Consider the following 26,245-nt stretch of genomic DNA (forward strand, 5'->3'; position numbering starts at 1 on the left):
CTCTTAGCCTTTATGCCTCTCACGATTTCTGCAGGGTGCTGATGACTCCTCTAAATGGTTGGCTTATCAGCCCACCTCCCCTCTTAGCCTTTGCTGCTTTATGGCACATCACTGAGAGTTCCCCGTTGAGAGTTTAGTTCCTTGCCGTACCCCTGACAGTTCAGCAGTGAGAGGTCAGCTCTTTGCCCTTCCCCAATTCTCCAGGGTGGGTTCAATGTTCCAGTCCCCACCCCTCAATATCAGTGTTAGGTTGTAGTCCACTGTTTATGGCTTTCAGTTTTGCTGGGGGGATTATTTTCCCAGAGCTGGGGAGGTGAGTAGGTGAGTCAAGCATGGTGTGTGGTGCTTACCTATATCTTCTGCAGCTTCATGCAGGCAGCTTTGGAGCCAGCTGTTGGAGAGAACTGTTGTCATTTGGTGCAGTGTAGGGAGGCTTTCCAAGGGCCAGGGGTCCAGGATGATGCAGGGTTTGATTCTGATTGATGCTCTGTTTTCTGCTTGTTGGGAGAAGAAAGCAAAGAAGAAAAAAAGAGAGAGAGAGAGAGAAGTGGCTGGGGGCTTTTTTCCCAGGGCTGGAGCCAGACACTCCTTGCTGGCTGTGCTGGGTGGGATTTTTGCAGCTGCTAGGTACAATTAAAGGCTGATTTAAGGATCATCTTTGAATTTTATCCACACTTAATGTGATGGTGGTTATTATTTTGGCTAGGAGCAATCAGAATTACCCAAGTGTGGCTCCAGCGTCTCAAGGAGGTTTTTGAAGTCACAGAGCTTAGGAGATCTGATTCCCTACCCTAGCTGCCATTTTTTTCCTGCTCATTAGGTTATTTTTAATGAAGGTACTCTTAGGTATAAAGTCTCCCCCTAAGTACTACCTTTGCTATATTTCATAGAATCTGGTAGGTTATGTTTTTCATTTTCATTAAGTTCTAGGAAAATTTTTATCTCTTCTCCCCCTCATTATTTCTTCAGTGATTCATTCACATTCAACAATGTGTTGTTTGGTCTCCATGCATTTGAATATTTTCTGTACTTTCCTTTGTTGCTAAATTCTAGTTGTATTCCATGGTGGTCTGGTAGAATACAGGGAGTCATTTCAACTTTCTTATCTTTACTAAGACTCACTTTGGGTCCTAAAATAGATCTATTCTGGAGAAAGTTCATGGGCTACTGAGAAGAATGTGTATTGTGCCATTGCTGGATTAAATATTCTATAAATGTCTATTAAGTCCATTTGGTCTATAATATAATTTAATTTTGAAGTTTCTTTGTTGATTGCTTGTCTGTATGGCATATCTATTGGTGATAGTCAGTGTTGAAGTTTCCCACTATCATTACATTGGGATTTATCTGTGCTTTTAAGTTCAGTAGTGTATGTTGAATGAAGTTGGGTGCACTGATATTAGATGCATATGTGTTAACAATTGTTATTTCTACTTGATGTATTACTCCTTTTATTAACATGAAGTGACCTTTTTGTTTCTTCTGACTAATTTATGTTTGAAGTCTACTTTATGAGATATTAACATAGCTAATCCTACATGTTTTCAAGGTCCATTTGCTTGGGAAATCTTTTTCCATCCTTCACCCTAAACCAATGGTTTTTTTATTTTGTTCTTGTTTTATCAATGGTATGCACTTCTAATGGGCAACAATTCAATAGATCTTGCTTTATAATCCAGTTTACCAATCTGTCTTCTGACTGGGGAATTCAGACCATTAACATTCAGTATTAATATGAAAAGGTACATTGTAATTCCTGCCATTTTGTTGCTTTTTTTTTTAGTGTTTATTCTTTCCTACTCTTCACTTGCTTATCTACTCATCTGGTCAGATTTACTTATTCCCATATTTTGATGGCTAGATTTATCTTCATTTCTATGCATAGATTCCCTTGGGTATCTTCTGGAGTGCTGGTTCATGGAAAGGTTTTATTTTTCATTCAATTATGAATGACCAATTTGCTGGGTAGAGTAATCCAAATTTGCTGTTATTTTCTTTCAATGTTTTAAATACCTCATACCATGCCCTCCTTGCTTTTAAGGTTTCTATTGAGAATTCTGCTGTTATTCTGATTGGTTTGCCTTTATAGGTGATTTGGTGCTTCTCCCTTGCAGCTTTCAATATGCTTTCCTTGTTCTCTGTACTTAATGCTTTAACTATAATATGCTGTGGAGAGGTTCTATTTTGGTCATTTGTGCTTGGAGTCCTAGAGGTTTCCCATGGGACCTCTTTCTCAAGATTGGGGAAGTTTTATGCTATTATTAATTTTAAATATGTTTCCTATACCTTTAGATTGCTCCTCTTCTGCTTCTTTGATGCACATGATTCATAAATTTGGTGTCTTAATGGAGTCACAGAGTTCTTGCATTCATATTTATTAATTCTTTTTTATATATTCATCTGATTTTTCTATCATGTATACTTTGTCCTCATCCCTGATATCCTGTCTTTCATTTGATTCAGTCTGTTAGAGACACTTTCATCTGAATTTTTTATTTGACTTAAGGAGCTTTTTCTTTCCAAAGCTTCAATTTGTTTGGTTTGGGTTTTTTGTTTTGTTTTGTTTTGTTTTTTGAGGTTTTCTATATCTTTATGGAGATCTCCTTTCATGTCTTGCATTGTCTTCCTTACTTCATTTAGCCATTTATTTGTATCCTCCTTGAGTTCACTCAGCTGTTTGTTTATATTCCTTTGAGTTCATTTAGTTGTTTCTTAGAATTCTCATTGAATTCATTTAGCTATTTACTTGTATACTCTTTGATTTCATTGTTTATGTAAGTCTCTTTTCATCTCATTAATCATTCTTATCATCTACTTTTGAAACTGGAAATTTAGATTTCATCCCCTTCACCAGCAATCAAATCCTTTGTAGTGTGATTGTTGACCTTTTGAGGAGTCATATTCCCTTGCCTATTCATGTTTTTTCTGCCTTTATTTTGAGATTTGCTCATCTGTCATCAATTTGTTGGTTGGATGTTTTAGTCACCTAAAATCTTTCTTTTGAATTACTTTCTATGTTCTTACAGGACTGATAGTGGCTAGGTTGTTGTGCCACTTCTCACCACTGGCCTGGGGGTATAGCTTAGTAAAAACAAATTCACCAATTCAATACCAAACCAGATATTTACATGAAGTAGAATACCACTGATGGCATTATCTATATAACCAATCAATCTGAAGGGGACTATCATTCATGTATGGTACAGAAAAGGGTTAGAAAAATAAGACTTGCTTGCATAGGATTTAAAACCTAGGTAGTAAAATAAGTGGTGGTGAAGGAGAAAATAAGGAAGAAGGAAGATGAGAAGGGGTATGAAGTATGAACACTGCAGGTAAACAAAATCCTAACATGTAGAGATATAGATCAATTGTTTGGAAATGGGTGCTAGTCTCAGGGGTTGAAAAAAATAGAATGTCCTTTTGAGAGTAACATAAGAAGGAGATAGAATAAACCACTAGTAGAATGATTTGTAAACAAGAGATAGGAAACATGAAGAGAAATGGAAATTAAAAGAAAAATGGCAATATAAAAAAGATAAACAAATTAAAACAAAAACAATTTTAAAGTCAATATTTCTTCCTTGTTGAAGAGAAAAATGGATGTCTTCTGTGCTGTCACTACACTGATGCTCCCCTCCAATCTCTGCATCTCAAGCTTTTGTTTGCAGTTCTTCTGTTGTGTTTATGCACATGTCCCCTTAGGTCCCTGGATTGCTGATGTGTAACTTGGGTAGAGGGGGTATCTAGATTAGGGCAGCTGCTGGAAGAAGGTAGGGCAATTCCAGGTACACGATTTAGCAGTTGGGAGTCACTGGTGGGTTTTCTGAGCACAGATTCTGTGTTAAAAAGCACCCTTCTGCTTTAAGAACCTATGTTTTTCCCTATTCAGGGAGTCCAGGGAGTCCAGTGACAGGTCTGGCTTGACCATGAGTTTTTTCCCCCCTTTTCCACATAGATCTCCAGTTCTATGTTTTGTTTGGGGTATAAAGGGCAACTAGTTCCTGCCATTTGTGTGTTTGTACACACTGCTGGGTTGGGCAGTAAATTAATGGCTCTAGCTAACTGACCAGTTCACTTTGGCACACTCTTTGTCTTCGGATAGAGACCCTGATGCTAAGCTCTAGCCAGGAAGTCTGCTCACTTCCCACCCCTCCTTTGGTAGAGACATTGGGCTGAGTGACTTCATCCAACCCCCACCAGGGCTGATCTGGGAGCCTTTAATCAATTTGCTTAGCCAAAGGTTTTCTTAGGGGGTCAGATTCATCCTGTTTAGTCCAAAAATTTCTCAGGGATCAGATAAATTTGCTCCTTTGCACTGAGTTGGCCTTACAGTAGCCCTAAGGACTGAAACAGGCTTCCTCACTTGGTTGATTTCTGAGCTGGTCTTTCTGGTCTAGCTGGTGCTATACAAATGCCAGTGGGCTTCTGTCCAGGGGCTTGGTCAAGGCTTGCTGGTCTGATCTTAGCTCTCCATGTAGCATGTACCTTGCAAGTGACTTTATGGGAAGTAATTCAGCTCTAGATGTGGGGGGTGAAGGGGGAACCTCATGCAAGGAGGGGAGTGTGATGGAAAAGGTCCAGGTCTGCTCCCTCACACACATGGCAAATTTGTACTTTTAAAAGTTTAGTTAATGATGGTTATTCTGGCAGATGTGAGGTGGAATCTTAGTGTGGTTTTAATTTGCATTTCCTTTATTGCTAGGGATGGTAAGCATTTTTTCATGTGTTTTTTGGCCATTTGAATTTCTTCTTTTGAGAAAGTTCTGTTTAGTTCACTTGTCCATTTCTTTATTGGTTCATTAGTTTTGGGAGAATTTAGTTTTTTTGAGTTCCCTATATATTCTGGTTATCAGTCCTTTGTCTGATGTGTAGCTGGCAAATATTTTCTCCCACTCTGTGGGTGGTCTCTTTAGTTTGGAGACCATTTCTTTTGTTGAACAGAAGCTTTTTAGTTTTATGAAGTCCCATTTCTCTATGCTATCTCTTAGTTGCTGAGCTTCTGGGGTTCCATTGAGAAAGTTCTTGCCTATACCTATTAATTCCAGAGTATTTCCTACTCTTTCCTGTACCAACTTTAGAGTTTGGGGTCTGATATTAAGGTCCTTGATCCATTTTGCGTTAATACTGGTATAGAGTGATAAACATGGATCTAGTTTCAGTTTTTGCAGACTGCTAACCAGTTTTCCCAGCAGTTTTTGTTGAAGAGGCTGTCTTTTCTCCATTGTATATTTTTAGCTCCTTTGTCAAAGACAAGTTGGTTATAGTTGTGTGGCTTCATATCCGGGTCCTCTATTCTGTTCCACTGGTCTTCATATCTGTTTTTATGCCAGTACCATGCTGTTTTTATTGTTATTACTTTGTAATATAGTTTGAAGTCGGGTATTGTGATACCTCCAGCATTGTTCTTTTTACTGAGTATTGCCTTGGCTATTCATGACCTCTTGTGTTTCCATGTAAATTTAACGGTACATTTTTCAATCTCTTTGATGAATGTCATTGGGAAAACTAGATAGCATTTGTTGCCCTCGATGCAGAGAAACTAAAGCAGATACTTTAAAGCAACTGAGGCCAATAGGACAGGAACTAGACAAAAGGTTAGTTCGAGAAGAATTAACTTAGAAGGTAACACACATGTACAGGAAATCAATGCATGTCAACTCCCTGTACAGCTATTCTTATCTCAACTAGCAAAAACCCTCGGTCCTTCCTATTATTGCTTATACTCTCTCTTCAACAAAATTAGAGATAAGGGCAGAATAGTTTCTGCCTAGTAGCGAGGGGTAAGGGGGGTAAGGGAGGGAGCAGGGGAGGGGGGAGGGAGGGGGCAGGGGGAAAGGGAAAGAAATGACCCAAACAATGTATGCACATATGAATAAAATTTTAAAAAATAAAAATAAAAAGTTTAGTTAGAGGTTGGTATCTCTAGCTACTCTCTGTCCTTATACTGGTACTCTTTTTTTAGTGTACTAATTTACTCACCTCTCCTTGCAGCCACATACCTGACATTTTATTTCAGACTCATGGAGAGACACAGTAAAGTGGTGACTGTCAGCAATACGCCATCTTGCCTCTCCTTATTCCTCTCTCCTAAACAGGCTCTTTAGATGTAACATTAGAGAATCAGTATTAAACTTAAATGTCAGTTGAAGTGTTTTGAGGAAAAAAATCATTGTTTATTAAGAAGGCCTTTTAATTAATCTAAATCTCAAGCAGTTCCTATGATGTAGTTATTTTCCACATTTGCAAATTGGGAGATAGTAAGAAATATACCAATCCTTCTCACATTAGTAAAGACAAGAGTCCCATAGATATGTCTGATTCTAAAGCCTGTGACCCTCCCATCACATAATAGTACCTCAAACAAATAGAACTACTGTTCAAATTTGGATATCTTGTTATCAATCTGGATTGACAAGAATAAAAATGATACCACATTAATTAATGTAGAAATATCAGAGATAATTTGATTTTATAAGATTCAAATCTATGGTAGGGGAAATAATTATATTAAAGTAATGTAAAGGAAAATTTAATTGACGGTGGATGAAAGAGTAAATGCTTGCAGAAATTTTAGGGAAGCATAGAGAGAAAAATTACCACCATCATCTCATTTTCAAACCTGAACACATCATGGTGAAAGAAAGAGGCTCTGTTCTTCCTCACTTCTTTGTTCATTCTTGGCTGAAGTAAGTTAATGTCCACCCTGGGAATGAATGGGATATGTTCTGAGGCAGTTACCAAATCCACAGTGGCACAAATGGCACTGTTCCTGAACATTACTCCAACTGTCTGACTCAGATTTCAACTCCCTGAGGCCATTTTGTTGAAAAGATTTCATAATGACTTTCAAGAAAGCATGTGAAGTTTGTATTTCATCCCAAGGAAAAGAAAGAATACATTTGTTTCCTATTTTAATTCAAACATGTGCTCTACTTCATGAAGATTGCCAAAGATACACTCACCTGTAATCTCCTGAACATTATTCCTCATTGCAACCCTTTTCTAATTTCCCAGCAATTATCCAAAGACCAACTTCACTGTCTTTCCTCACCTACTTCTGCAGTAGTATATTCTGAAACTACAATACCAGAGATTATTATTCCTTTTATAGTACTCTGAGATCTATCAGTAAACTCCTGATTATAATTCATTTCTCTAGTAAACTTTGCACAACTATTATATGCCAGGTAGTGTGTTAATGTACTAAGAGACCAAAAAATGGGCAAGATGGGTCTTTACCATCAAAGTGGTGTGTCTAGTGGAAAAAAGAGATAGACAGGTAAGTAGATGGGTATTTCATTGACAAGTTTATTTTATGAACAAATATTTGAGGAGCTACAATATACCAGGAGTTTATGTTAGGTGCTGGGAATAAAAAGAGAAAAATCTCCTCTTCAACAGATAAAGCAGAGAATAATTCCAAAGGAGGGGGGAAAAAGTAGTTTAAAAACCAAAAAGAAATGAATGTTTTGAAATGAGCTATTTGGAGAGGAAAAAGACTTTGCCTGAGATAAACTATACTCTTGGAAATTGGATGAAAGAACATGAAGACAGTAAGAAAGACAGAAAATGGAAAAGGAAGAGCAATACCCTGGAAACTCTGCTGTTAAATTAGCAACCTGAGAAATGTCCCCATCTGGCTTTGAGGGAGCAGATCAAACAAGGTTATAGTGTTTTCCTCTGAGATTTTTCCATGAATTGCATTAATGCCACAGATTAGCAAATTGTTTATATGACAATCAAGTCTGGGTATTGAGTGTTGGGGATAGAGGGAAATAGTGGTTAGTAGCTGAGTGTAAAATTACCCTAACATAACTTATTGTGATGAGAAGTAGTAACTGCTTTTTGGATACTTGCTTTTGCTCATTCTGATCCTGACCCAGAACCACTCTCTGCATTTACTAATTTGGGGGTTTATATTGACTTTCAATGATTTCACTTGAGTAATACTCTTAATTTGTACAAGCACAAGTCCTTTTTCTCTGAAACACTGCCAATTTTTGCTCTCCCCTAAGCAAAGGGAAACTTAATTAATATTTTGCTAGTTTCTAGAAGTGTTTCAATTTGCTCTTCTCTAGGGTTTTCACCTGCTCTGAGAAGAGGAAAATATTCACAGATAAAGAATACAGTAGATAAGGCATAAAAATTAACATTAAACTAACCCAATTCCCAGGATGATTCAGAAAACCTATAGTGTTTTGGAGAGTACAGTTTCAGATTATGTATGGATCAACATATAAATATCAGAAAGTGGAGAGACGTGAGACAGCCCAGCAACCCCTTTATTTACCCTGTTCCCCCTAACTCCACTTTAATCCTGGCTTCTGCCCATCAGAAAAGCTAGGTCATAATTAAAATGTAAATATATATAAAATTAGTTAAGCCAAGGTCTTAGCATTAGAGATAGATTTGGAAGACTATTTATCTAGTCATGCTTCCCATCCCTTGCCCATCCCCAAACAAATAAAATCTTTATGAACTAGAGGATGTGGCAAGAGTTTGGAACAAAAGCAAAAGATGAGTCCTGTTCTTTGCTCACTCTACCCACACACTTGCAGACAGGAAGGAGATAGTTCTCCCTCTAAGCTTGAGGATATGAGACAGATGAAACAGACTTTGCTCTGCAGTTCCCTTGGCCATGGAGAGGAAAGGTATACTGAATGAGATAGCTTAAAAGAGCCTAATATATCTTCTCAATCCTTCAGTGGCACAGGAAAATGTCCAAATTTTCCAGACTCCATGTACCAAGAAAGACATAGATGCTAGCAGAAAGAGACAACTATAGTTCTGAGAGTCCCACAGTGGTGCTGGCAGAATTCTGAGACAGAATTCTGTCCCCCTGGTGTCTGCCCATGAGTACAGATAGGATTTGTAACTATAATGAGTTTTATAATTGTGATTAGTTTAGTGTTTATGGAAAACTTTCAACGAGCTACAGAAATCCCTCACCTATTTGAGATAGCATTTGCACCCCTCCCCATGCCAAGTTTAGTATCAACCCCAAGAGCAATAAAGTCAGATGGGTGGAGGTGTTAAAAAAAAAACATAAATGTGACTACATTAAAAGTTGAACTATGTAAGAAAAATGTCAGAAATACTCAAGTTTACCTTTTAGTGGTTGGATTAAGATTTCTGTCTCAGACAGAATAAGAACTCAGTCTAGGAAGGGTCAATTATGAAAAAAAGGAGAGGTTTCATTTTTACATGATCAAGTTTATAACGTGAAATCCATTTCCAGTCCACCATCTTCTACTGGAGTTTTGCTTAGATGGACAGTCCTGTATTGTAGAAACATGGAGGCAAGGATAAAGTAATTCTTCTCTCCAACATTGGTAACTTGAGGAAATGAATTTAAATGTATCATCAAGGGGAACCTTAAAAAGCAGACTAAGAGACTTCCAGAAGAAAATGGCAAATAAAGCCAGAACACACACCCTTACCCATCCCAAATCTAACAAAATGAATACCAAATAAATATTAATAGCCAAGGCTAAGGAAGTAGTTCAAGCGGTAGAGTGCCAGCCCCAGCAAGTTCAAAGCCCTGAGTTCAAACCCCAATACCAATAAAACAAACAAACAACTAAAAATGTCAGTACTCAAAGGAAAGGACACAACTTCAATGCAACATTTGAAACAGCTGACCAAAAAAGAGAAGGATCCAGAGATCAAGATATGTTTCCTCCTTCCCCACCCCATACACACGTGCACACTCTCTCTCATCCTCACTCACACCATATCCCCAATCCTCAACCCATATGTGGAGCAAAAAGTGAGGTCACAAAGTCTTGAGGAACTAGCACTAATTTCCTCAATGAAGCAGGAAATAAGTGGGAAATAGAAGTCACAGTCATAGACAGGCAAGTACAAGGAAGACCTGTTGGCAAGAGAAACTTCTTTACTATAAGCTTCAGCAATTCATTTTCTCTAGACAAAAAAAAAAAGAAAGAAATCAAATGAGGATTCTATCTAAAATATATCAGAAACACTGAAAAGTCTACGACAGGTAACTGATCCAATAGAAAGATGAGTAAAATTCATAAACAGATGCTTCAAACAAGAGGAAACAAAATTGCCTCAAAATTTGTAAAAAACAAAAAGATGCTCAACCTCATTAGAAATCAGAAAAATGCATTAATGACATAATGAGATTTTATTTTACACCCAACAGATTGGCCAACATTAAAAGTTATGACAATAACAAGTATGAGGAAGAATGTGAAGGACTGGGACTTCTCATAAACTGTCAGTGGAAGTGTAAATCATGAGCCCAGGGAAGCATCCCCATTGTTTGGAGTATTGGAAGCAACTAATTCCAATATGCTGCTCTAGCCATTTACATAATTGTCCAAAGACTGCTAGTTTTGAGTGATCAGAGCTCCAGAAGTCTCTGCAGGATGACTAAGCTTGGATGCGCTCCATCCTGACCCTTGCTCTCCATGACTAGAAGAAACCCAGAAGTCCAAGTGTCTGTGGTAAACAGAGATATGGGATGAAGTCTCTGGCAAGTCCCAATAAAATAATACAGCAAAACCCCAGGAGTCTCCTCTGCTAATAACTTTTCAGTTTCACCTTTAAAAAAAGAGCCCCTGGCTTGCTCTCAAGCCTAGTTTAGATAATCGCTTGAACAAGAACCTGGCTATCCATCACAAACCACATGCTATTTGATCCACTGTTTCAGTTATCAATTGCATAACAAGTCATCCCAAAACTTAGAGGCTTAAAACAACAAGCCAGATCGCAGAGCTCTCTATGCAATAAATAGTGATTTTTTAAATCCCCTAGTGGCTTTTAAGTTACATTAATGAATGTTAATAATTCAACTAGTACATACCTTCTGCATTACTTTGTAAATAATTTCCACATTTTTACTGATTTAACTGGTTGCATCTATAAATGAGGGAATAGGAAACTGTTGGAAAAATAAGAAATAAAGTATTTCCAAAGGAAAAAGAAAGAAAGAAAGTATTTCCTATATAAATCCTTACTCTTCCAGAATTATGACCCTTGAAAACATTCTGGAACTCAGTAATTCCAAAATCACAATGTAAACAGAAGTTAGTGTTACTGTTTATTCTCAAGTGAATTCTAACTAGGACATCAACTTGACAGACCTTGGCTACAGAGAAAGATGGTAAACAGCATGACTTTATCTTTTCCCAGACAATCACAGTGATGGGTCTCCAGAGAGGGCATTTTAAAGAAAAGCTAAATACAGTGACAATAACCAGAACTGAACTAAGATCTTAAGACTCCCTCCCCACCCCCATATCCCACAGGTGGGTTATGTACCCTCTGTACATCAATGGCTAGAGAACACATTCATGATACGTCAGTTCAGCCAAACATTGCCAGGCAAGGAGAACAGATAAATGAATTACCTATACCTCCAAGTGTCCCTACCCATCCACCAAACAATCTCTGGTGAGGAGATTCTAATTAAGATTTGGAATATTTTTTATGCTGATCAATTGGAAAAAAAAAAGATTTAGAACACATAGCCAAGTTTCAAAAATGTTCCCAAATACACTAATCCACTAGACTTTCTACAGTAAAGATAAATCCAATAAAATCAGTAGAACTTTTTATTACTTTCTAGGCAAATCTTTTCCTGCTCTCAGCTACATCCAGCAGAAGTTACATATGAACTATTTTAGGTCACTAGCACCATGTAAATAATTTCTACTTCATGTCAATTAAGGCAAGACCAAGCAGTGCCTCTCTATTCTTAGAGCAGAACCTGGCCCTCTAGAGAAGATCCTACAGGTACTATTAGAACCAGTCTCGTTGCCTTGTTTGCTTTTCTCTTTACCCTGTTTAAGGACCAGAAACAAGAGTGGTTCAGAACCCATTCTTCACCAGTTGACCCACAGTTTGCCTTCTTGTTTTTAATTAATTGTTAAGCTTTTCATTTCATTGACTAAGGTGTGGCTTGCTTGTACCCTTTCTCTCTTATCCTTCTTCCAAAAATATATAATGCTATATGTCCTTTAAACTCTAAGATTCCTGCACCCTTTCCTCCTTAGTCCCACTGTGATAGCACTTACCACACTGTATTGTAATTTCAGGGCTCTGTCTACACCATAAACTTTCACTTTGGTGAACCCAGGGCTTAGGAAGTTGTTTGACACATGAAAGTTTCTCAATCAATATTTTTTACTGCAAAAGACTGTTACTCCAGAGGCACCTGCACATCCATGTTTATTGCGGCACTATTCACAATAGCCAAGTTATGGAAACAGCCAAGATGCCCCAGCACAGACGAATGGATTAAGAAAATGTGGTATCTATACACAATGGAATTCTATGCAGCCATGAAGAAGAACGAAATGTTATCATTCGCTGGTAAATGGATGGAACTGGAGAACATCATTCTGAGTGAGGTTAGCCTGGCCCAAAAGACCAAAAATCATATGTTCTCCCTCATATGTGGACATTAGATCAAGGGCAAACACAACAAGGGGATTGGACTATGAGCACATGATAAACGCGAGAGCACACAAGGGAGGGGTGAGGATAGGTAAGACACCTAAAAAACTAGCTAGCATTTGTTGCCCTTAATGCAGAGAAACTAAAGCAGATACCTTAAAAGCAACTGAGGCCAATAGGAAAAGGGGAACAGGTACTAGAGAAAAGGTTAAATCAAAAAGAATTAACCTAGAAGGTAACACCCACGCACAGGAAATCAATGTGAGTCAATGCCCTGTATAGCTATCCTTATCTCAACTAGCAAAACCCCTTGTTCCTTCCTATTAATGCTTATACTGTCTCTACAACAAAATTAGAGATAAGGGGAAAATAGTTTCTGCTGGGTATTGAGGGGGGGGAGCGGGAGGGGGTGGAGTGGGTGGTAAGGGAGGGGGTGGGGGCAGGGGGGAGAAATGAACCAAGCCTTGTATGCACATATGAATAATAAAAGAAAAAAATAAATAAATAAATAAATAAAAAATATTTTTTACTGAATACCCTCGGTTTGGTTTGGTTTGGTTTGGTTTGGTTTGGTTTGGTTTTTGTCTACAGTCCTGGATTATGCTTTCTAATTTAGCTCTCAACCACACTTTCCTCCCCAATGTTGAAACCTTTTGTTTAAACACTGCCCTGGACTTCCTTAGCAGCCCAACCCAGGTAATGTAAAATTCTGCTACTTCTTCCCAGCCACAACTAATCTTGCTCTACCCAGCAACCCTTTCATCTAACCCTTTGGACACAAAGGGACACAGTTAAAGAGCACAGAAGAATCAGGGTAAATCTTCTATTTCTACTATTTGGAATATAACCCTAAGAATGCTTTCAATCAGCCAAAGACCACACTTACAGCTGAGCACCTACTAGATAGGAGGTGCTTTGCTATTTTTATGTATGTCATCTTATTTAATGCTGCCAGCCCAGTGAGGAAGAGATTTGTTTTCTCCATTTTACAGATACAGAAACTAAGGTTGGACATTTATGTGACTAACCAAAGATGACAGAGATTAATTAATATTGGGGCTGAGGTTCAACTTGAATGCCAATGTCAATGCTACTTCTGCTATACCACTCAGCCACACTACGATGGTCTCAAAATAGGCTCTCCTACATATATCTATGAAACCCTCTAGAAAGAGTGAAAAACACGTCTTCAAAATAGAGTAAGAAAAGGGTAAAGTTTGGAAAAAAAATTTAAATCCTCAGTCAAAGGAACTCAATAACAGTTAAGATAGAACAATATACAATGTTATAACTCTGACTGAATGATGGTGCAACATTTTAATGAATCACAGAAAAATACAAAATAATTAGGAAAATCAGATAGTCCATCATAAATAATAATTTCTTATGTATTTTTAAATAACACTATTTGAACAAAGAGAACACGACATAAGATCCAAAGTTAATTATAAAATTGTAATGGTTTTCCCACCTTGCTTTTTCAAGCACACAAGCTGTCTCATTAGTTGGGTATATAAAATAAACTGGGCCAGAAGTTACTAGCCTGCAAATAACTGTGCAACACGAAATGTTCTCCTACAACCATGACTGAGCAAGATTAATCAGAGAAAGTATCTTCATTTTCAGATAATCTTCTAATGCTTATCTAGAGAAAGTATTTAACTATTTTCTTGATCAAATAACATATAAGATTAAAGGCAAAATTCACATAAGGGGGGAAGTAATGTTTAAAAATAAGCCAGTGTTTTTGTTTTTATTTTTGTTTTTTTGAGGAGTTACCATTTTTTATTATTCATTTATTCACATGTGCATACATTGTTTGCATCATTTCTCCCTCCTGCCCCTCTGCCCCCCACCCTCTCCCCCTTCCCCCCTCGCTTCCAGGAAGAACCTGTTCTGCGCTTTTCTCCAGTTCTGTTGAAAAATAGAAATAAGCAATAATAAGAAAGACATAGCATTTTTGCTAGTTGAGATAAGGACAGCTATACAGAGAGATTCCTAGCATTGCTTTCATGTACAGATGTGTTACAACCCAGGTTGATTCATCTCTAACTGATCTTTACACTGGTTCCTGATCTCCTCGTGTTGACCTCTGTCGCTTTAAGGTTTCTATATTAATTCCTCTGGAGTGGGGACATCAAATGCTTTCATGTTTTGGGTTTTCTATCTAACCCTATACCTCCCGTATGTGCTCCCCCCTTGTCATGTGACCCAAGTCCAACCACATGCTATATTTGCCCTAGATCTAAAGTCCGCATATGAGGGAGAACATAAGACTTTTGGCCTTCTGAATCTGGCTAACATTGCTGAGAATGATGTTCTCCAGTTCCATCCATTTACTTGCAAATGATAAGATTTCATTCTTCTTCATGGCTGAGTAAAATTCCATTGTGTATAAATACCATATTTTCTTGATCCATTTGTCAGTAATGGAGCATCTTGGTTGTTTCCATAACTTGAGCCAGTGTTTTAATATATAAATCCATGCTCCTTACATGAGCTTCAAGTTAACTATGTTTGTCTCCTCTCCTCCAGTTCCTCTCCCCAACCATCTGACTGCCTTGATTTGTTATCAGCCAAACATTCCATTCACACAGACCTTCTTCCAGTTCCTTGAATATGCTAGCTCTTTCCAATGTCAAACTAGGCACTCCATGTGCTTCAGGGTCCCCAACACATCTCTGGGTTAGCTGCCTCCTCATTCTTCAAGTTCCAGACTAAGAGCAGTACTACCTTGAAGCGGTAATTCTCTTCTTAGCCAGTGAATGTGAAGCCAGTCTCCCGCTCTATGCTGTCTGACTGTGCCCTCCTTTTTGCATTCCCAAAGCACTCTGTGTGTGTGTGTGTGTGTGTGTGTGTGTGTGTGTGTGTGTGTGTAGTGTATATTGCAATACTAAAGTCTGCAAGTGCTCTATCACTTGAGTCATTCCCCTAGCCCTTTCTTTGGCCTTAGATTTTTTTTCAGATAGGTTTCTCACTTTTGCCCAGGGCCAGCCTCTGACAATCCTCCTATCTCTGCCTTCAATTTACCTGGGATTACAAACCATACCAGGTGATATGCCCACCATGCCACCATGCCCACCTTTTTTGGGGGGGTTGGGAATAGGGTCTCACTAACTTTTTTGTCCTGGCTGGTCTTGAACCATGATCCTTCCATCTCCAGCCTCCCTTGTAGTTGGGGTTATAGGTATGAGCCACAACACTCAGCTACAAAAAACACTATTTTTCAAAGACATATTCCTATGTGAATTTATTATTTATTCCTAGCAAGGAACCTTGCTATTTCATTCATCATCATTTGTCAAAGATGTAGCACAGCATCTAGCAATTACTGGGTGCTCAAAAATGTTTGCTAAGTGAATCAAAATCCATAATGTCCCTATGTCCTTTACCAAGTAACTTCTCTGTCAAAAAAAACTATCCCCAAAGATACCCCCATTACACTGTGGCTGTGCCCTTCCATCCATCCAAGTAGAGCTCAGTGTGTTTTAATTAAAGTAAGTTTCATTTTAATAAAACCTCAGTGTGATTCATTTTTCCTACCAGTATAAATTACCTTATTTGACAAAATCTTAGTCATTTTAACATTAATAATTGACTTTCATGCCCATGCAACTTTTTCACATTTTTATTCGTATTAATTGTACAATGGGAAGGTTTCATTATATTTCCATATGTGCACATAATATACTTTGGTTATATTTAACCCCTCTGTTACTCTTTCTTATTTTAAGTAGTGCTTTAACATGCTCTGAAGCTGAGGTTCAGTGTGTTTTTAAAAATATTTCTGCACCTATATCAGAAAATTTAATGTCTATACATGTTCAGCTTATCCTTTTCCAAAACTGCATTCTTGAAAGGAAAATTTATAGTCTAGTTTAGATTGTGCAACCTAGTCTAGTTTGTATTGTGCAACCATGTCTGCCATTTTTGTTATGTTGTTTCTATATTAGAACCATCTGATTCACTCACAAGACTTCCTAAAACCTTTGCTTCTCATCCCTTCAATCCAGCCCATTACCAGTTCCTGAGATTTTCCTTCCTATGTATTTCTTGAATCCATTCACTTTTCTCTATCACCACCATCTTCACCATGTCACCATCTGCTGGCTGCAAAGGGCTGCAGTACCTCCCATGATCTTCTTTTATCTTCTCTGGCCCCCTCAATCCATTCTCCAAAACCAGAATGTTCTTTCCAAGCTCAGTGGGATTTTTCTGGTTCCATATATGCTTTCCCTGCCTTCATCCACAGTGACCTCAGAGCCACCAGAACACTACATTCCCCTTCCCACTGCAGGTCTTTCCCACATGCTGTTCCCTGAGCCAGTGAATTCTCACTTCTGCCTAACTGCTCTTTATCCTTCATCTTCCATCTTGAGCTTCTAACTACCTCAGGGAAGATACCTTTATTTACTAACATAGTCAAACTCCTCCCCTCAGGCTGGCAGAGGACCTTATACTCTACTATAGAGCACAGTTATGTGCTCCATAAGAGATATGCAGTTATTGTCTCTAAGTAAGCCCATGAGAGAGGTGACATATCTATGAGCTTCTTATCCCCAGCAATAAATTATTACATTCATTTTACTCTATTTTACAAAACACGAAAATAAGCTCAAAGACATTATGTAAGTTGTTCAGTGCCACACTTCTCCTGACTAACACAACTAAAATTCAAACCTAGGTCACACAAAAGGCAAAATGGCATGAAATATATTATTGCATCTTTATTAGGAATACACGTGAAATGACTAAAACTAGAAAGTACTATATAAGTACAAGAAAAGTTATGTTGAAATGGCAGGATTATAAGTATTTTCCACTTGCTAAAAGAAGGTTCTCATTTTGAAAAGTTTGATGGCCACTTCCCTCCACTCAGGAAAGTAGGGGTTTGCCTCAGTTCACCTCATTAGCAGAGCATGCACTAAGCAGCTGCTCCTGCTAAATAAGATGCTACTGCTCCCAAAGGGTCTCAGCACTGACATGATGTGGGTGGGCCACACATCCTTGTAATGCCCCATACCTTGATTCCCCACTATACTGACAGATCAGGCCATACTAACAGCTTAGGTATAGCCAAAGGAGATAATCATGTGGAGAAAATGTTTTACACCATATGCTAAATAAGACAGCCATGAAAATCCACTGGAAATTATTACAAAAGTTAAAGCCACTTACAGTGTGTCCTGTGGGTCACATCCCAGTTCCTAATCTTTCTCCCCTGTTTTTGACAAACTTCCATTTAGTACAATAACCTCACCCTCTACCTACTGGGAATTGATCTGACTCTCGAGTACATTCTTCACCTCTGAGTAATCTATGGGATACAGTAATCGCTCAACAGAACATCTCCCTGAATCTGAAAGTCATCACTGAAACTAGGAAGTCATCACTGGGGACAACTTCAACACAGTTCAAGGTAGGTTTTGGCAACCTCTTGCCTGAGTTTTTGGAGTTCTCCCCACCACTGTGCAAGACAATTGTGTGCCTTCTGCTTCCTGATCATCCAGTGGCTAACTATCTGCTCAAAAACATCAACACTCACCTCCCAATAACAAATAGTGAGTCTCAGAGTCAGTGCAGCCCAAATCTATGCAACAGAAGACTAAGGTTTGTTATACGTACACACACACACACACACACACACACACACACACATATATATATATACATATATATATATATATACACACACATATATATATGAAAACCTTTTTCAAAGTGATATATTATAAAAATAAATAGAAAATACAGTGAAAATGTTAAAATATATATATCTGTGTCCCTTTTTGTCACTATTCACTGGGCAGACAGCAACTCACATTATTGTATTGTACAGGGTAATGGCAATTCCCATGTAGTTATCCTCTTACTTTCATTCTATGCCCCTGGGCTTTCCAATGAATAAGAGACACTCAGCACATCATTTCTCCCCACAGGCCAGTTTCAAAGCTGCCTGTGTAAACCTGCTGATCCAACAGGTGAGCAGCATGCACCATGTGTGACTCTCCTACCCACCAGCAGAGAATATAATCCAGTGCAGCCCCTGGGCAAATTGAATCCCCCTCTGAACAAAACTGAAAAGCATAAACAACGAATTGTAATCTAACACTGACAGTGAGGGTGGGGTCGAACTCTGAACCTGCTTCGGAGAATGGAGGTGGGGCAAGGAGCTGAACTCCCAGCAAATGAGGGTGGGACAAAGAACAAAGTCTGAGAGTGGGGGTAGGGTGACAAGTCAACCTCCCAGAGGAGCCCAACATTCAGTGAGCAGAGATAGGGCAAGGCACCAAGGCTGGGAGCAGGGGTGGGGTGACAAACCAGCCTCCCCGGGTGGGGCTGTAGCGGATCACTGAGCTAGTCTCATAGGACTGAGGGCAGTACTCAAACAGAATTGCCCCACCCTGCCGAAGGAGGAGCTGACCAGACAGTGTTGCAGTGGTAGGGCAAATGCAGCTGCCACATGGTGAAAACAACAATAGATCGGACCACCTTGAACAAACTGGCAGAGTTACCTCAAGTCCCAATTGCAACCTGCCCTGTGGACAGAAGGAACCAAATACTGCTCACAAGCCAGTCACCTGGTGAGGTCACTTCAGAGCTCCCTCTTCTAACAGGCAGCCCATAAGACCAAGGAAAGTGGGAAAATAAAACCTCCAGCCATACACACTCACCCCAAGTCCAACAAGAAGGGCAGGACCCTTCCCCACAAAGCTCAGAATAGCAAGCACCAATACCAGGATTGGACACCAAAGGAATAAGTCCAGAATGTTCACTGAGTGCACTGCACTTTTTGTTGTTGTACCTTGGGGGGAGTTTGTATTATTAACTTTACCATCACTATTTTCATTTTTCCTTTTTTTTTTTTTCGTTTATTCATATGTGCATAAAATGTTTGGGTCATTTCTCCCCCATACCCCCTACCCCTCCTTCCCCCCCCACCCCCTCCCTCTCCTCCCCACCCCCTCGCTTCCAGGCAGAAACTATTCTGCCCTTATCTCTAATTTTGTTGAAGAGAGAGTATAAACAATAATAAGAAGGGCAAAGCATTTTTGCTAGTTGAGATAAGGATAGCTATACAGGGAGATTCCTAGCACTGCTTCCATGTACATATGTGTTACATTCTAAGTTAATTCTTCTTGAACTGATCTTTTCTCTAGTTCCTGATCCCCTTCTCCTATTGGCTTATGTCACTTTAAAGTTTCTGCATTAGTTCCTTTGCATTGAGGAATCAAATACCATCATGTTTTTTGGTTTCTTACCTATCCTCATACCTCCCTTGTGTGCTCTCGCCTTATCATGTGACCAAAGTCCAATCACCTTGCTATATTTGCCCTAAATCTAAAATCCACATATGAGGGAGAACATACGATTATTGGTCTTCTGAGCTTGGCTAACCTCACTCAGAATGATATTCTCCAGTTCCATCCATTTACTTGCAAATGATAAGATTTCATTCTTCTTCATGGCTGAGTAAAATTCTACTGTGCATAAATACCACATTTTCTTAATCCATTGGTCAGTACTGGGGCATCTTGGTTGTTTCCATAACTTGGCTATTGTGAATAGTGCTGCAATAAACATGGGTATGCAAGTACCTCTGGAGTAACCTGTGTCACATTCCTTTGGGTATATCCCCAGGAGTGGGATTGCTGGATCATATGGCAGATCTATGTTTAGATTTTTAAGAAGCCTCCAAATTTTTTTCCAGAGTGGTTGTACTAGTTTGCATTCCCACCAGCAGTGTACAAGGGTGCCTTCTTCCCCGCATCCTCACCAACACATGTTGTTACTGGTGTTTTTGATGATGGCTATTCTAACAGGGGTGAGGTGGAATCTTAGTGTGGTTTTGATTTGCATTTCCTTTATGGCTAGAGATGGTGAGCATTTTTTCATGTGTGTTTTGGTCATCTGAATTTCTTCTTTTAAGAAAGTTCTGTTTAGTTCACTTGCCCATTTCTTTATTGATTCATTAATTTTGGGAGAGTTTAGTTTTTTGAGTTCCCTATATATTCTGATTATCAGTCCTTTGTCTGATGTGTAGCTGGCAAATATTTTCTCCCACTCTGTAGGTGGTGTCTTCAGTTTAGAGACCATTTCTTTTGTTGAGCAGAAGCTTTTTAGTTTTATGAAGTCCCATTTGTCTATACTTTCTCTTAGTTGATGAGCTTCAGGGATTCTATTGAGGAAGTCCTTGCCTATACCTATTACTTCCAAAGTGTTTCCTACTCTTTCCTGTACCAACTTTAGAGTTTGGGGTCTGATATTAAGGTCCTTGATCCATTTTGAGTTGATACTAGTACAGGGTGATAAACATGGATTTAGTTTCAGTTTTTTGCAGCTGGCTAACCACTTTTCCCAACAACTTTTGTTGAAGAGGCTGTCTTTTCTCCATCGTATATTTTTGATGTCTTTGTCAAAAACAAGGTGGGTATAATTGTACCATCACTATTTTCTTATCCCTATTCTTACCCCCTTCACTTTCCCTCCTTGTCTTGTGTGACAATCCATTGTTCTCCCCCAACTTCTCTTTCTGCCCTTTCTCATCCACTCTCTCCCCCTGCCTTCACCTCCCCCTCCTATCCTTCCCCAACATGTCAACACACTACCACTCCCTCCTGCACACTCACCACCTGTTGAATAGTTTACTATACCAACCATAAACACCCCCAGTCTGCTGAAATCCATGACACGAGCACCCTCCACAACAACAGCAGAAATGCACCCAAACACACACAAAGGCCACAAAACCCAGAAACCCCCATGCCTCTTCCTCCACCCACACCACACCCCCTTTCCACCTCTCCTTTTAGCACAACCTTTACAAATTACCCAAGTTTCTATCTCTACCCAAACAACCATTACACCCCCAACTCCCACTGTTTATAGATATTATCACCAAGGGGATATCTATATAACATGTAAACAACTGGTCTGGCATTGAACTGGTGAATTTGTTATTGCTAATTTATATATCACAAGGCCAGGGACAGAAATAGCACATCAACTTACCTAATAACTAAGCCAGTCACAACACAAAAATTAAATCAAGGGAAAGAAAACAGGCAATTAAAATGAACTAGCCAATCAAGAAGATAGTTGCACAGCCAATTAGAATGATGGAGAGCAGAGGAAGGGAAGGAAACTACACTGCTCAAAAAAAACAATTCAGTGGAGGACTTAGTGGGAAATGAAGAAAATGGATGCCCACTTACTGACCTCAACAAAACAATAATAAATGTCACTAATGAGCCAGTGACAAAAAAATGAGCTGACAAAAAAAAAATCCCTCAAGAGGAAATTGTGGAAGAGATCACTGAGGAACTCATGGAGAAGCTACAAGACATGGTTGACCACATAGTACAGGATTCACTCAAGAATCTTCAAGACACCCAAATAAAAAACTTGAGAAGACACAGAAACAACTTAATGAATTCAGAGAGAACTTCAACAAACACCAAAATGAAACAAAAAACACTATTTAAAAAAAGAGATATGTGAAATAAAGCAACACATGACATAAAAGAGGAGTTGGACAAAGATATGGTAAACCTCAGGAATAAAAGAATCAAACAGAAATCCTGAAAACAAAAAGTCCATTTAATCAAACAAAAAATACAGTGGAAGGTCACTCCAGCAGACTACAAGAAGTGGAAGACAAAATCTCAGAGCATGAAGATAAAATAGATATTGAAAAAAAAAAAAACAGAAGAACTCTTACTCAAACAACTCAAGAGCTGTGAAAGGAATATGCAAGAACTCAGAGACTCAATAAAATACCAAACCTGAAAATCATGGGCATTGAAGAAGGAGAAGAGATGCAAGTCAAATGGATACATAATATATTCAACAAAATAATAACAGAAAATTTCCTAAATCTCAAGAAAGATTTGCCCTTTCAGAAACAGGAAGCCTCCAGGACACCAAACAGACTTGACCAAAACAGAACCTCTCCATGGCATATCATCATTAAAACAACTAACAAGAAGAGAGAAAAAGAATATTGAAGGCTGTAAGAGAGAAAAATAAAATAACTTATAAAAGTAAATCCATCAAAATAACAGAAGTTTTCTCAATGGAAACTTTAAAAGCAAAAAGGGCAGGAGTGAGGTATTTCAGGCACTGAAAGAAAATAGTTTCAGCCCTAGGATACTCTACCCAGCAAAACTATCATTCAAAATGGACAGAGAAATAAAAGTCTTCCACAATAAATAGAAACTAAAATAATATATGACCACCTAGCCACCACTACAGAAGATTCTACAAGGAATTCTGAACACAGAACATGAAAGCAAACAAAACCCCAAAAGGACAGGAAGTATTAAGCCACAAGAGAAGAAAAGACAAGTAATCAGAGAGTAGCATTGATTCAGCTGCACACACTCAAATCCTTGAACAACAAAAACAACTAAACAGCAGGATTCACCACATATCTATCAATATTAACACTGAATGTTAACAGACTCAACTCCCCCATCAAAAACACCATTTGGCAAACTGGATTAAAAAGGAAGATCCAAAAATCTATTGTTTACAAGAGACCCACCTTATTGACAGAAATAAACACTGGCTTAGGGTGAAAGGCTGGAAGAAGATTTACCAAGGTAATGGTCCCTGAAAACAGGCAGGAGTAGCAATACTTATGTCATACAAAATAGACTGAAAACTTACATTAGTCAAATGAAACAAAGAAGGTCACTTCATACTACTATAAGGGGCAATACATCAAAAGGAAACAATTAGCAATCTATATGCACCAATGTCAGTGCACTCAACTTCATCAAGCATACACTAAAGGCCTTAAAAGCACATATAGACTCCAACATACCCCTCTATCACCATGGAACATCCAGACAAAAAATCAAAAAAGAAATCCTAGAACTAAATGAGACCATAAATCAAATGGAGCTAACTGATGTCTACAGAATACTTCATCCAACAATAAAACAATATACATTCTTCTCAGCAGCCCATGGAACTTTCTCCAAAATACACCATATCTTATGGCACAAAGCAAGCCTCAAGAAATATAAGGAAACAGAAATAATCCTGTGCATTCTATCTGATCACAATGCAATAAAACTAGAACTCAACAACAAATACACAAATAATTGGTGGCTGAACAACACATTGCTCAACAATCCATGGGTTACAGAAGAAATAAGAGAGGAAATCAAAAAGTTCATGGAGTTTAATGAAAATGAAAATGCAACCTATCAGAACCTATAGAACAGCAAAGATGTCCTAAGAGGAGAGAATATAGCCATGACTGCATATATTAAAATGACAAAAAGATCTTAAATAAATGACCTAATGCAACATCTCAAACTCCTAGAAAAACAAGAACAAGCTAAACCCAAAATGAGCAGATGGAGAGAAATAATAAAATTAAGGGACAAAATTAATGAAATAGCAACGAAAAAAAAAAATACAAAGAATCAACAAGATAAAAAAGCTGGTTCTTTAAAAAAATAAACAAGATTCACAGACCCTGGCAATTCTGACTAAAATGAGGAAGGAAAAGATCCAAATTAGTAAAATCAGAAACAAAAAAGGGAGATAACAACAACCACCAAGGAAATCCAGGGAATCATCAGAGACTACTTTGAGGACTTATATTCTAATAAATTTGAAAATCTTGAAAAAAATGGACATATTTCTAGATACTTATGACCATCCAAAACTGAACCAAAAGGATATTAATCACCTGAATAGATCTATAACAAAAAAAATTGAAGCAGCAATAAAGTCTCCCAAAAGAGAAAAGTCCAGGACCTGATGGATTCTCTACTGAATTCTATCAAACTTTCAGAGAACTAATACCAACACTCCTTAAACTTTTTGACAAAATAGAATGGAAAGGAATACCACCTAATTCATTCTATGAAGCCAGTATTACACTCATTCCAAAACCAGACAAGGACACATCCAAAAAGGAGAACTACAGGCCAATCTCCTTAATGAACATCAATGCAAATATCCTCAATAAAATGATGGCAAACTGAATCAAACAATATATCAGAAAGATCATTCACCAAGACCAAGTTGGCTTCATTCCAGGGTTGTAGGGATGGTTTAACATACGCAGATCTATAAATGTAATACATCGCATTAATAGACGCAAAGACAAAAACCAGTTGATCATCTCAATAGATGCAGAAAAAGCCTTGAACATGATTCAACACCACTTCATGATAAAAGCTCTAAGAAAACTAGGAATAGAAGGAGTGCACCTCAACATTGTAAAGGCTATATATGACAAACCTATAGCAAACATCATACTTAATGGAGAAAAACTGAAACCATTTTCCCTAACCTCAGGAATGAGACAAGGGTGCCCACTCTCCCCACTCCTATTCAACATAGTCCTGGAATTCCTAACCAGAGCAACAAGACAAAAAGAAGAAATAAAAGGAATACAAATAGGTAAAGAAATAGTCAAAGTATCCCTATTTGCAAATGACATGATCCTATACCTCAAAGACCAAAAACTCCTAGACACCATAAACAGCTTCAGCAACATAGCAGGATACAAAATCAACATACAAAAATCTGTAGCCTTTCTGTACACCAACAATGAACAAATTGAGAAAGGATATAGGAAAACAATTCCATTTACGATAGCCTCAAAACAATCAAATACCTAGAAGTAAACTTAACAGAAGATGTAAATGCCCTCTACAAGGAGAACTACAAACCACTGAATAAAGAGATCAAAGAAGACTACAGATGGTGGAAAGATTTCCCATGCTCATAGATTGAAAGCATCAACACAGTAAAAATAGCTATACTACCAAAAGCAATCTATGTGTTCAATGCAATTCCCATCAAAATCCCAATGACATTTATCATCGAGATTGAAAAGTCTACCCTAAAGTTCATTTGGAAGCACAAAAGACCATGAATAGCCAAGGCAATACTGAGCTAAAAGAGCAATGCTGGAGGTATCACAATACCTGACTTCAAACCATACTACAGAGCCATAGCAATAAAAACAGCATGGTACTGGCACAAAAACAGATATGAAGACCAGTGGAACAGAATAGAGGACCCAGATATGAATCCACACAGCTACACCCACCTAATCTTCAACAAAGGTGCCAAGAACATACCATGGAGAAAAGACAGCCTCTTCAACAAGTGTTTCTGGGAAAAATGGTTATCTGCCTGCAGAAAACTGAAACTAGATCCATGCCTGTCACCCTGTACTAGTATCAAGTCAAAGTGGTTTGAGGACCTTAACATCAGACCTGAAACCTTGAAGCTAGTACAGGAAAGAGCAGGCAATACACTGGAAGCAATAGGCATAGGTAAGGACTTCCTCAGAAGAACTCTAGCAGCTCAGCACCTAAGAGAAATAATTGACAAATGGTACTACATGAAATTAAAAACCTTCTACACAACAAAAGAAATGGTCTCTAAATTGAAGAAACCACCCACAGATTGGTAGAAAATCTTTGCTAGCTATACATCAGACAAAGGACTGATAACCAGAATATACAGGAAGTTCAAAAAACTAAACTCCCTCAAAAAGTGAACCAATAAGGAAGCAGGCAACTGAACTAAACAGAACTTTTTCAAAGTTTTCCAAATGGCTAAAAAAACACATGAAGAAATGCTCACCATCCCTGGCCCATAAAGGAAATGCAAATCAAAACTACACTAAGATTCCACCTCACCCCTGTTAGAATGGCTACCATCAAGAACACCAACACCAACAAATGTTGGTGAGGATTTGGAAGGAAAAAGGAACCCTCATACACTGCTGTTGGGAATGTAAGCTAGTGCAACCACTATGGAAAACAATATGGAGGCTTCT

General features: G+C 38.4%; 1 long non-coding RNA gene across 2 annotated transcripts in view; it reads right to left on the minus strand.

The window, feature by feature from the left end:
* Positions 1-6,018: 6,018 nt before the first annotated feature.
* LOC141424907 (uncharacterized) overlaps positions 6,019-26,245 on the minus strand; it is a 69,034-nt gene continuing 48,807 nt past the window's right edge. For both annotated transcript variants that reach the window (XR_012449852.1, XR_012449851.1), the window contains exon 5: positions 6,019-6,703. This is a non-coding gene — a long non-coding RNA (uncharacterized lncRNA). The remainder of the gene's footprint in view (positions 6,704-26,245) is intronic.

This window comes from Castor canadensis, chromosome 7 (genome assembly GCF_047511655.1).
Source record: "Castor canadensis chromosome 7, mCasCan1.hap1v2, whole genome shotgun sequence".
NCBI lineage: Eukaryota > Metazoa > Chordata > Mammalia > Rodentia > Castoridae > Castor > Castor canadensis.